At 41.6% G+C, this 12,688-nt stretch overlaps 1 protein-coding gene across 5 annotated transcripts in view; it reads right to left on the reverse strand.

Annotated features, from left to right (window-relative positions):
• Positions 1-12,688, reverse strand: part of DOCK2 (dedicator of cytokinesis 2) — a 241,012-nt gene that overhangs the window by 41,850 nt on the left and 186,474 nt on the right. The gene's annotated exons all lie outside the window — the stretch shown is intronic.

Below are 12,688 nucleotides of genomic sequence, written 5' to 3' on the forward strand. Positions count from 1 at the left end.
TCCTTCCCTTTCAAGTATCTTTCCTTCCTTCCTGCTTCTTCTCCAAGTTAGTCAGTCCAAGCATGAGCTAGCATGTACTAGTGTTAAGTTCTGGCTCCATCTGGGCCACATATAAAATCTAGATTTAGAATGGCTTTGTTTGGCATGAATAAACCTTACATTTTATTTATGTTTTAAAGTAGCAGCCTTACCAGACTATTTTTTTTCTGCACAATTATAAAACCTACTTGTTTAATGAGGGTGAAAAATACAGTCATTTACTATGAAGAAAAAAACGTGGCTAATTCTGAGTTACTCTGAAAATAAAGAACTGAGACAAATTTTGAAGGCAGTAAGACTGAATGATGTGTGGAGAAAAAGGTTTTGCCTTAGACTGCTGAAGCTCTAAATAGTAATATCCAGGTAAGTCTTATCTGAGAAAATTTGACTTTGGTGATGAGCCATTGCTTTTATAGTTTGGGTTCTTAAGGCCTGTAACTTTATTTTTAGGTCACTGATTCAGTGCTGGGTAATGGCTATTATACATATGCATTGAAGAATCCTATCTGAACAGAAATTGAATTGCTTCTGAGGATTTTTTACAGTGATAGTGTGTGCACATGCATGTGTACATGCACGTGTACCCACCCACTTTCTTTATAAGGTGATTTATAACCTCCAGCCTTGATTCCTCAGAGAACTTAGTTTTGACCATTAGGCTAAGCTTTCTGGAGGTGACAGAGTTGGAGATCAACAACCATCTGGGGACTCGTGGTTGAAAAACTGATTTACATGTCTAGTCTATCAATGTACAAACAGTTACCTTGCATTCTTGGTTACCTTTGAAACAAATGGTTAAAAAGGAAATGGAATGAACTGTTTACTGCTGGAGATTTGCCCTTTCTTGTCAGTGGCATTTGATGTGACAATGAACCCATACAAGCTGGTTGTGAAGCTATTTTGGTTCAGGCTTAACCCCCCCCCCCCCCCCGCCCTGGCTGCATGTGAAATCTCACCAGTGCTTGAATGTTCAAAGTTTGAGCATCAAAGATTGGCAAAGAATCATTTTATTCTATGTTTGGAAAATATGCAGATGATAAATACAAGTTGCATGGAATCACATTTCCCTCCAAGTAAACTACTTAGGTCCTAACTGGAAGGAAGAGACCCCAAGTACACAGAGGTCTGTCCTCCACCTGATATCTGCCATGGACCCAGTATTACTTCACACTTCAAAAAAAAACTCCAACAACCTAAGGGAACCTCGAAAACTTGGGGTGACTTGTACATACACAAAATAGAAAGTGAGCAATTAAGCAGAATGGATAAATGATAATGTAAAAGATGTAAGACAAACATGGGCACAAGTATCTCTAAACAGTAATGGTTAGTCATGTTGCTTGGCTAAGAACTAATATTTTTGAAAGGGGACTAGTGCTTAAAAGGTGGAGGGGGAATCCAATAGACACTGTGGGCCAGATTCAGCTAGCTGGTTCCAGTAGCAGAAGCCTGCACAAGGACTTCAGCTAGTGCAATGGAGCTTTCCCCTCTCCTCCCCTCATGCTCCCCTCAAATTGGCTCAGGGTGGTGGAAGATACCCTAGAACTGTGTGTGGAGAAGAGGGGATATCATTCTGTCAGACAAGCAGAAATGTTCACAATGATGAAATGTTTGTGGCAGCTTGATGTTGAATTCCTCCAAAATGATAAAAGGGGCTGGAGCAACTCCCCTATGAGGAAAGGTTAAAACATTGGGAACTTTTTAGTTCAAGAAAAAAGAGGGATGGGGGAGGGGCAGGAGAAGATAGAGGTGCAGGAGAAAGTGGATAGAGAGAACACCATGATGAAAATGAATATTGGGGGGTTCAGGACAGATATAATGAAATACTTCTTCAAGAAGCAAATAGTTAAACTGTGGGATTCAATGTTGAAGGATGTAGCATGGCCACCAAATTGATTTTAAAGGGAGTTTAGAAAAATTCATTGAGGATAAAGCTATCAGTGGCTACGAATCGTGATGACTGTGTACTACCTAAAGTATCAGAGGTGGTATGTCTCCGAATAAAAGTTGCTGGGGAGCACAAGTGTGGAGCATGCTGTTGCACCCAAATTATGCTCGGGGGTCTCCCATGGGCATCCGGTTCACTGTTGTGAGAAGAGGATGCTGGACTGGGCCCATCATCTGTTCTTATGGCAGAGGTGTGGCCAGCATAATTAAATATGATGAAGCTGCTGGCTTTGCCCCTGCCATTTGCAGGCCCAGTCAGCACTTGTTCTTTCTCTCTCACACACACACATCCATGCCAGCTGTCACTCTGGACAGGTAAGCAGGCTGCTGGCTGCAGAGGTCAGTGACTGTGTAGGAACAGCAGGCTGTCCCGTGGTGCTGAGCCTGACTGTAGCACCAGGGAACCCTCCCTGTTCCGATATATCATGTTCTGATGTGGGCCCTGGTTCTATCAACACAGTACACATCCAGTACAATTAGTATTTATTGCTGAATGGCATCATTGTTTCCTTGGTAACCTTGGAGAAACACAGTCTAGGGACTGAAAAAACCCCATTTAAGTAACAGTCAACAGCAGCATAAATAAAGGCATCCTTCATGCAGATCTCTTCACCAGTACAAATATAGAATATTTGTCTACTTCAGTACTCCAAATAAGTAAATACGTTGTACATTTTTGGAACAGAAATCACTTGCAAGGTTATTTAACAAGATGGCAATTTTTGTAACCACATACTCAAGAAAAGTCCCTGAGGAACCAGTAGCATAAAGGTTGTAACTCGGAAATATATTTGAAAAGCCCCACTAGAAATATTTTCACAAAACTAGAGTGCAATACTTTATAGAATCAAGTCATGTAATCAGCACAAATGTCTTCTAAAGTTTTATGCTGACCAGCAGGCCCCTTTTTGGCAGGAATCTTCTTTTGCAGCTTGGCTTGAGTTCAAGCCAGGCTGCAAAACAAGAAAAGAAAGAATTGGCTGTGAGCTTCCTGTTCTTTCCTTTGAAGGTGGGTCAGCTGGTGTCATGGGTGATGCCAGGCGACTGACAGGTGGGCAGCACTGCCTGCCTGTCAAAGTGGCCCATGGGGGTGGGAGGAACTGAGGACCCCGCCTACAGACCCTGTTCTCCATCCCTGTTTTATGTTAATTTGGCAGTGTGCTAATTCATAACAAAAATGTTGAAGATGAGAGTTTGGCCTGTGGTACGCAACCTGCTGAAAAAGGCAAAACTCCAATGGCCGAAGAGTGTAAGGCAAAGCCATGCGTGCTTCTTTAGTTGTTAAAGGAAATAAGTGCACCACCTATCCCTTGCCACTCATTGTTACTCTTAGGCACAGCTGGTATAGTATGGTTTGCTACCACACCAATACGTATGTTAGCAAAAGCATTTTCATCTTCTGCTATTTCAGGAGTCAATATCTGTCCCAACATGTGGTATCTGAATTAGGTTTTAACTCATGTTATGTTTGTGCTGTTGTTTTAAACTGTTTTTATATAAATAATTAGGGTGCTATTTTTCTAAATGCTTTTAAATGCTAGCGTTTCAACTCTTTTTTATGTTATGTTATGTTTATAGATATGCGTTTTATTATACTGTGATTTGCTGCCATGTGGGGAGAAATGTATAAAACAACAACAACGCTGCAAATAGATATTATGGCAAAGATGTCATTAACCCCAACATCAGTGCACCTCAGTCTCTCCATATTTTTAGTTTGATTGGATTCTAATATCTATTATATACCAGCAGACACCCTACCCCACAGAGCTGTGTTTTACCCTTTTCTGCTTTAGAGACTTTGCCCCTGGTTACAACTGAATTGGCTCTTGGTCACTTTCCACTTAGTCTTAATGCTTGCACTAGCGGTATCTTTCCTTCATTTCCCATAATTCTCTTTGTCTTTCATTTTTGTATGCACAATTATTCCATCAACCGCCTATGTTTCTTGTGACATACAAGGACATCTGCAACACTCACGCCTACTTCGGCCCATTTCCACAAAGTTATCATACTTGGACCACTGTAAACCACAAGTCAAACATTTAATACTCACTATTGCTTAAAGCTGCTTTACAAGTACATGCAAATTTCTGATATTCCTCTGTCCCTTTGTCCTCTCCCTTCATCTTTGTCCTATGCTACCTAGATTGTGCTGTAACTAGACAGGAAACATGTCACTTCTATGCTCCGCTCTGCTCTTCAGATATGCTCAGTGTGATTAATTATCCCACTGAGTCTTTCGTCAACACTGTCTACACTAGAAAACACATCTTTTTCTTTGACCTTCCTTTCTATGTGAGGCTAGCTGGATTTGATTACTGATGACTGAGCCTTCAAAATGCTGCTGCTTAAATGTCTCTGAAAACTAAAATTCAATTCAGACATATCTTGCACAACAATGGTAGAGTGGAATGTCCTAATTTAACCATAGAGATGGTGCTTGCTTTGCCATTTTCACTTCACAGTACACAAAAACAACCTTTTCCAAATCTGCTGGTCCAACAGTGGCCATATATCTATGCATCTCTTTCTCATCTTATTTGTAATTCTCCCTCTCATCTTTTTTGTTGGTTGTAGAAAGACACAGTGCTCAGTGGCAGCACCTACATGTCATAGTAAACCATAGTTAATAGTTTACTAAGAATAAGTGGATGCCTTCTGATCCACTTCTCCCCTACTGCAGGTACTAAAACATCATCCCTGGGTTAGTATAACACCCAAGCCAAGGGTAGTGGTTTGTTTTGCTGAACCAAACCACAATTGGTAAACCAAAAACAAACCTGATGCACACTGGATGTAAGTGTGATGGAAGTGTTTAAACATACATTTGGTGTATTTTGAGACATTTGTCATCATGGCAGAGAATGTTTATTTAAACCACTTAATCTATGTTCTATCACATTTAAAATGCCCATCTCCCTTTATCCATTAGGTTTAGACGACCCATCCCTTTTATCACCCCCTCAAAACACTTAATGTTTATGGTGGCCATAATATTCTAGGTGGCTCCTTATGTAGTTTCTCCCTGATGTTACAAGCTTCTATTTGATCTATAAGGTCTCACGTCCAAATACAAATCTAACCTCTACTTTTGGATTAAAATCCAAAATAGGCCAGGAGGAACTAAAAGTAGAAGGAAGGGGGTGGGGAAGGAAAGAAAATAGGTACTAAAAAAAGAGCAAGATTCCTCATTCATCTCTTATACATAACAGGTAACAGATATCCTTTCTCCCTCATTCACATGGGTATTAAGTCTAACTTTGATCAACACCAACCACCCACTCTCTTTGGCGATAACCATTTCATAGACACAGCTTTCCACCCAGTTGATTTGGTTTGTGTCCTCCTTCCCCCGTCCCCCATTTCTGCAGTTTCTTCCTTTATTTTATTTATTTAATTAAATTATATGCCACCCTTCATTTGAAGATCATAGGGCAGTTTACAACATAGAAACACAAATACATAACATAACAGCAGAAAAAAAGCAGCTATACACCCCAATTCCTCTCTTTCCTTAACTCTGAGGCCCATGTCAGACAGTTCCCATGACATCTAAATAGCATTTTGATGATCTTGGCCTGTTGTTCCTTTGCTGGAGTGGCAGCTAAAGAGGAGGCAGCCAAAGGAAAACACTTATCTATGCTCTCATCCACTGCCAGAGGGTACCAGCACATTGCCAGGCATTCATGAAATAAAGGCCAAAGAAGATCTGTTCCTATAGACACAGTCCAGCCTGTGTCACCGAATCTTGGCAGCAGTCTGTCTGCCATTTGCAACGCATTCTGCTCATTTCCCCAGGCCCTGCGCTTCTTCTCTTTAGGTGAATATAGAAACAGTGCATGTGGATGATGGCTGTTAACTATGTTGTTCCACTCCTCATTCCCTGCACATTTGGTTTAAAAGGAGGCAGGGAGTCTCCAGTTCATCCAAGAGTGGTTACCAGATCTCTTCCTCATTGGCTTCTCTGTGTATTTTAGAAACACTATCTCTTCCATGGCTGAAGCTTGCCTTCTCTTATTGTTTGCTCTGATCCATATTTGGAGGTTAATGCAGGCACAGAAACTGATGCGCTTCTGTTGCAACAGTGGGAAAACTGCAAGAACTAGGTGACCACCTCATCGGAAAACTGTGGTTCCTTTCTCCCGCAGAGACTATTGCACGGAATGCAAGAAAATGAAATTAAACTGAGCACCCTCACAATACGAGGCTGTGAAGCATTGTACTGCAGAAAGGCATCCAAGACAGCAAGATGAAGATATCCACCTCCTACACACAGGGAGGAAAGTGGAAGAGGGAGTTTAAGCCTCTCTCTAGATTATCAGTGAAAGCATACAGTACATCAAATGAACCACAATAAGAGGTAGAAGTAATGTAGGAACATAGGAAGCTGCCTTGTACATAATCAGATTAAGGTTTTGGTAGTGTTGCTGCTGCCTGGCAGTAGCTGTCCAGGGTTATAGGCGGGGAATATTCCCAGCCCTATCTGGATTGAACCACTGAACTACCACTGAGCTGTGGCTTGTCCCCTGAGCAACATAGAACTATCTCAACAGTACAGTGGTACCTTGGGTTACATACGCTTCAGGTTACATACGCTTCAGGTTACAGACTCCGCTAACCCAGAAATAGTACCTCAGGTTAAGAACTTTGCTTCAGGATGAGAACAGAAATCGTGCCCCAGCAGCGCAGCGGCAGCGGGACGCCCCATTAACTAAAGTGGTGCTTCAGGTTAAGAACAGTTTCAGGTTAAGAACAGACCTCCGGAACGAATTAAGTACTTAACCCAAGGTACCACTGTACTGAGTTCTTAAAGGGGAGGGGGTTATACACTGAAAACATCTGTTAAGAACATAAGAATCCTGTTGGATTAATCAATCAATCTTTGTGGTCAAAGACCAGACAGATCCTGTTGGATCAGGCCAAAGTTCTGTCTAGACCCAGCTTCCTGTTCTCACAGTAGCCAAACAGAGGCCTATGGGAAGATCACAAGCAGAACCTGACTGCAGAAGTGCTTTCCGTACTGATACAAGAATGTAAGAACGTAAGAAGTGGCTGCTAGATGAGGACAAAGGCCCAGCATCCTGTTCTTACAGTAGCCACTCAAATGCTCAGGGGAAACCCCAAAGCACTCTCCCCATTTGTGATTCCAAGCAACTGGTATTCAGCCTCCAACAGTGGAGGGAAAACATATCCATCACAGCTAGGAGCCACTTGTAGCTTTATCCTCCAGAAATTTATCTAACCTTGTTTCAAAGCCATCTAATAGAGGGCATCACTACATCTTGTGAGAATGAATTCCGCAGTTAACTATGTGCAGTGGGAAGAAGTGCTTTGGTCTTTCCTGTACTACCTTTCATATAATATCATATAAAATGATTCTGGAGTTAAATCACTATTCTCATTATTACTGTTGTTCAGCCTGTGATTAGGCAGCCAAAACGGCATCATCCATGCACAAGAGGGAGGCGTTAGCAGGAACACCAAGGTTTGCTAGGTGGAAACTGAAAAAGAGGAATAGCCATGGAGTGCTGGCTCTTTTTTGGGGGGGGGGGAACCAGGTGGAAGAGAGGGCCAAAAGAATAATTGCATTTGGTAACTGAAAGTGTTGCTCATCTGTAATGGACTGTTAAAGTGTTATTAATTGTTCTCTGTCATTCAACATATATGTTGTTATTGTGTTAAGAAGCTGGTTTATTTTAATGTTTGGCAACTGAAAGTGTTGTTTGGCTGCAGTAGGTGTTAAATTGTATTCTCACCTCACCTCTATGCTATTATTATCTTTAGATTGTTTTCTTTCACTGCTACTTTTGCATTTATTTTTAGTGAAATGCACAGGGTATTGTTGTTGTTGTTTTTACCAGACTTGTCATACTGTCTGGTATGCTGGAGGAGGGCGCTGAACAGAAACTATCGATGCTGCACCATTTTATAGCAAGGGCTCACTTGTTTGATGCGATTTTGTATCTGTCCTAAGACTGTCCTTCTCATCCTGATAACCCAAGGCACCATGACAGATCAAAGCAGAGGGAACGCACACTGTCAGCAGCAGAATGATCATAATGAGTGGATTCTTTGCCCACCTGGCAGAGATGGCTGTGTCACATTGCCATATAATCTTGCCAATTGATTAAGATTTGCCTCAGGGATCCTCTGTGAGTGCTCACCATTAAGCTCAGTTAGGTTGGCAAACAGAAGAAACAGGGCCCCCAAAATATGGAACTCCCTAGCTATTGACTTCCATCTTGTCTTGTACAGCTGTTTAGGTGAAAACTGAAGACTTTCCTCTTCAATACTGTGTTTAGCCTAATTAGTTTAGGCATTACCGAGTAGCTTCTTAACGTATATAGTAGTCTTCCTAGTATGGCTATTATATCTTTTGATCTTGCCTTGCTCCTGTTTGTGTGTCACCTTGTGGGAGCACAGCACAGCCCTCAGAAGCAACTAAAAGGAATACTTTAAATAAATCATCTCCTCCTTCCACCTTGCATGATGCCTGGGAACTGAGCCTGATCCATCAGGGTGGTAATGCTGGTGGCAATTCTGACGCACTCCTTGCCTTGCAGGATTAACTTTCCCTCTAACTTCCAAAAGGTTCAGCAGAAACAGGATGAGTTTATGTGCTTGTACTGCCTCAAGGCTGACAGAAGTGATGGGAGCCAGGGGATTAAAGCTAAAGAGCGTAGGCTACTAGGGGAAGATGTGAACATTTTTCTTTCCTTGAGCCAAAAGTATCTATAAAAGGCTTTGAAAAACACAAGGGTAAGGCAAGTGCCTCTTACAGAACACCTTCTGGTTGCTTACTGTCTAAGAACATGCACCTTCCTTTTCAAGCAGACACCTGTATTATGCTTTCCAACATTATATTACAACCTTGAGAGGTGGATTTTCAAGAGACCACCTATGTCTTTGAAAAGAACACGGGAATTAGAGCTCACAGTGAATCCACAACCTATCAATGAATGCTCAAAGTCAGTACTATTTTTGCTGCCGTCTAATAACTGCCAGGCAAGAAAAGTAATTTAAAAACCTGCTCACAGCTGGTTAAAATATGTGATGGAAATGTTGAGTGAAGGATTTAAACAGGGATCTGCAACATGAATACATGTTGCTTACCAGGATCAAAATAGTATTATGCTTAGGAATTAATCTTTGCTAAGCCAAAGACAAATCTTCTTTTTTAACAATAATCTTAACCCGATATTTATTTCAGTGATGTTTTCATTTATGTTGCATATTATCATTTCATCCCTTACAAATAGTTTCGAATACAAACCATTTTATTTTGGGGGCAGATGTTTCATCATCTCAGCACATAAAACCATTGGCTGCTCATTCAGAAAACTATTCTTCAAAATGGAATATTAGGACAAAATGCCATTTAACTCTCTGTGTGGACCTTTGAGCTAGTAACTACAACTGTCTACGCCTTTGGATTTAATGGAAGGAATCTTAGAGTAGTATTTAACTATGCTTTACTCAGAGTAGACCCATTGAAATGAATGAACATGACTGAGTTAGGCATATTAATTTACTCTGGTCTACTGCTCTGAGTAAAACATAGCTGAATACCACCCAGAATTGCTTATGCGTGTGTTATTAATTTCTCTCAGTATCTATTAAAATTGTATGTGAGCAAGAGAGAGAAAAAACACAAAAGGACTATTTTTTTTCATAAGGGATTGAATGGATAGGATTTTTCATTTTCAAAAAACATAATGAGAAGTGAAATATTTAACATCTCTAGAAGCATGATTTACCTAAAAAATGCCCTCTAAAGGGTTGCTTCCTGGGACTTAATATACCAGGGGGGGGTATATAAAGGGGCATATTTTAGAAATGGAATAATAAAATTGTATAGTTATAGAGTTTGAAGGTGCTCTGAGGATCATCTAGTCCAGGAGTAGGCAACCTAAGGCCCGGGGGCTGAATCCAGCCCAATCCCCTTCTCAATCCAGCCCACAGATGGTCCGGGACTCAGCGTGTTTTTACATGAGCAGAATGTGTCCTTTTATTTAAAATGCATCTCTGGGTTATTTGTGGGGCATAGGAATTCATTCATTATTATTTTTTCAAAATATAGTCTGGCCCACCACATGGTCTGAGGGACGGTGGACCGGCCCACGGCTGAAAAAGGTTGCTGACCCCTGATCTATTCCAATCCCTTGCAGTACAGGATCTGGCCCGTATGACTCAAACCTGCGACCTTAGCATTATAAGCACCGCACTCTAACCAACTCAGCTGCAAGTTAACAATAAGTTTCTGGATTTTTTTCTTGAAATGAACATTATCTACAAATGTCTTTGGGTATTGCAGCAGACTGTAGCACTGTCATGCAGTAAAACATTATCCAAATGGCAAATGGCAGGCTACACAGTGCCCCTTACAAACTGATCTCCTTACGAGAGAGCACACCCAGTTTCTCATTGCAAACAATGAAAGAAAGTGCTTCCCTGTGTGGGAATCTACCAACAAGGGCACGCTCAACCTGACATTTCCCCCATTTCCCTTTTCTTTGTTCCTTTCGATTCTTGCACACAGGCTGGCAATGCTCATACTGCAAACAATGAAAGAGCAACACGGAAAGAACCAGACAAGTGAAAGAAAAGAAATTAAATGCATTAATTATATAAGGCAGCGATGGGAACCTGTGTCTCTCCAGATGTTTCTGGCCTACAACTGCCATTGTCCCTGACAGTTGCTTGTGCTGGTTGGGGCTGATGCGAGTCAGAAAGAATCACAGAATTGTAAACTGGAAGGGACCAGAGGGTCATCTAGTCCAACCCCCTGCAATGCAGGAATTCCGCCCACAGCTGTCCCTGGGTGGGCTTGAATCGGCAGCCTTCCAGTTAACAGCCAGACACACTGACCCACTGCGCCACTTGAGAGTCCCGAGTCCAACAAACTATAGAGGGCCACAGGTTCCTCTTCCTAGTTGGTCAATTTCATCCAGTACTGTGTGTCCTTGGATGGCTTCAAAAGAGGATTAGACAAATCCGTGGAGGATAAGGCTATCGGGGTTACTAACCCTGATGGCCATGTTCTACTTCCACTGTCAGAGGCAGTACACTTCTGAATACCAGTTGCTGGGAATCACAAGCGGAGAGAGTGCTGATGTGCTCAGGTCCTTGTGGGCAGGCTCCCCACAGGCATCTGGTTAGCTGCTGTGAGAACAGGATGCTGGAGTAGGCGGTGTGGTGATCACACAGGGTCCCCGGACATTTCACCATCTATTGATCCCTGTGCCACCACTTTATTTCTCGCTGCCACCACCCAGGCCCTATCTGGTAAAATACTGAGTCAAGTCAGGGTTAAATTGGAACATAAACTTCTGTTTAGTTATTGCAGTTTAACGAGTGTGTGGTTTCCATAAACGGTCTCAGTCAATTACAACCATAGGGTGCCTATCCAGACCTATAACTTCCGCTACCCGCTCTCACTCACTAAACTACCCCTCAGATATTTACTTGTCTTCCTAGCTCCTAAATGTTCCTGACTCAGCTTATTTCGCTACACTAACTAAACCTACCCACAGACTCTATCCTAATTCACTCCCACTCCAACCAACCACCCAACTCCCAACGAACCCCTCGCAGAGCTGGTTTTATAGTCCCTCTGGCTCCACCCCCCTGGGTTCTGATTGGGTAACCTGTTTAACTATTTCAGCTCCAGCACTCTCATATGTTAACATCACAGGTGGACCAATAGGCTGTTATGTTCTCCAGCATCAACTCACCTGGAGCTCAGGCAGTTGTCTTTTCCAACCTTGATACACAAATTATTTTTATTTTTTTAAAATAGAGACACCAGGGGTTGAGTCCTCAACCACCCTATAAATGTCCAGTGTTGGTTTTCGTGTATTTCAGTCTTAGGTTTATTTGTCTGATGATAATGGGATTTTATTATTGTATTTTACTGATGCCTTTTAGTGATTGTTCTGAAAGGTTGTTAATAAACATTTTAAGCAAATAAATAAGTACCACTGGGGCACAGCTTTAACCACCCTTTGGTGCAGCTTTAACCATTGTATGTGTTTTATGTCCTTATTCTGTAACACCAAACTATCCACCTGAACCTTAGAAATCTATTTAGCAACTAAATTGTGTGTCCACATTGCAACTATAATTTCCTAGACTCTTTAGATGTTATCCTTGTTAAGCTTATATTACCTTTTTTAGTCTGAGATACACATTTTAGGAGCATTATTATTATTATTATTATTTTGGTCCTACTACCTGCTTGTCTGCATTGATCCCCAAGAGAAACAGTTACAAGCCAAAAATAAGAAGCAGTAATTAAAAACGGAAATAGAGGGCTATTAAGTCAAGGGAAGAGCAGATGCAGAGAAGCAAAATGGTTTTCAGTCCTGGACTCAGGCCAAAAGCTTTGTGCTGTGCTACCAACAACAATAATCCCACCTGCCAGATTGTTCCAGGCTCAACTGATATAATCATGATGCCTTAAATGCAGTGCACACATGTGCCCCCGTCTACAAACCATGTTGAACTCTTCTTTCTTCTGGGAGAGTAAATACTGAGCACTTAATAACAACCTTTCCAAATGAAATCTAGCAATAGATAGAACCATCATTATTAATTTACCACAGCCTGCGTCGCGACTGCTCTTTGAACCCTGAACTGTGATTCACTGCACTAACTGCAAGGCAAAACTGTTGAATGTCTTAAAGGCTAATGCATAAAT

Source organism: Podarcis filfolensis (assembly GCF_964270895.1).
Source record: "Podarcis filfolensis genome assembly, chromosome: 2".
NCBI classification, from domain to species: Eukaryota; Metazoa; Chordata; class Lepidosauria; order Squamata; family Lacertidae; genus Podarcis; species Podarcis filfolensis.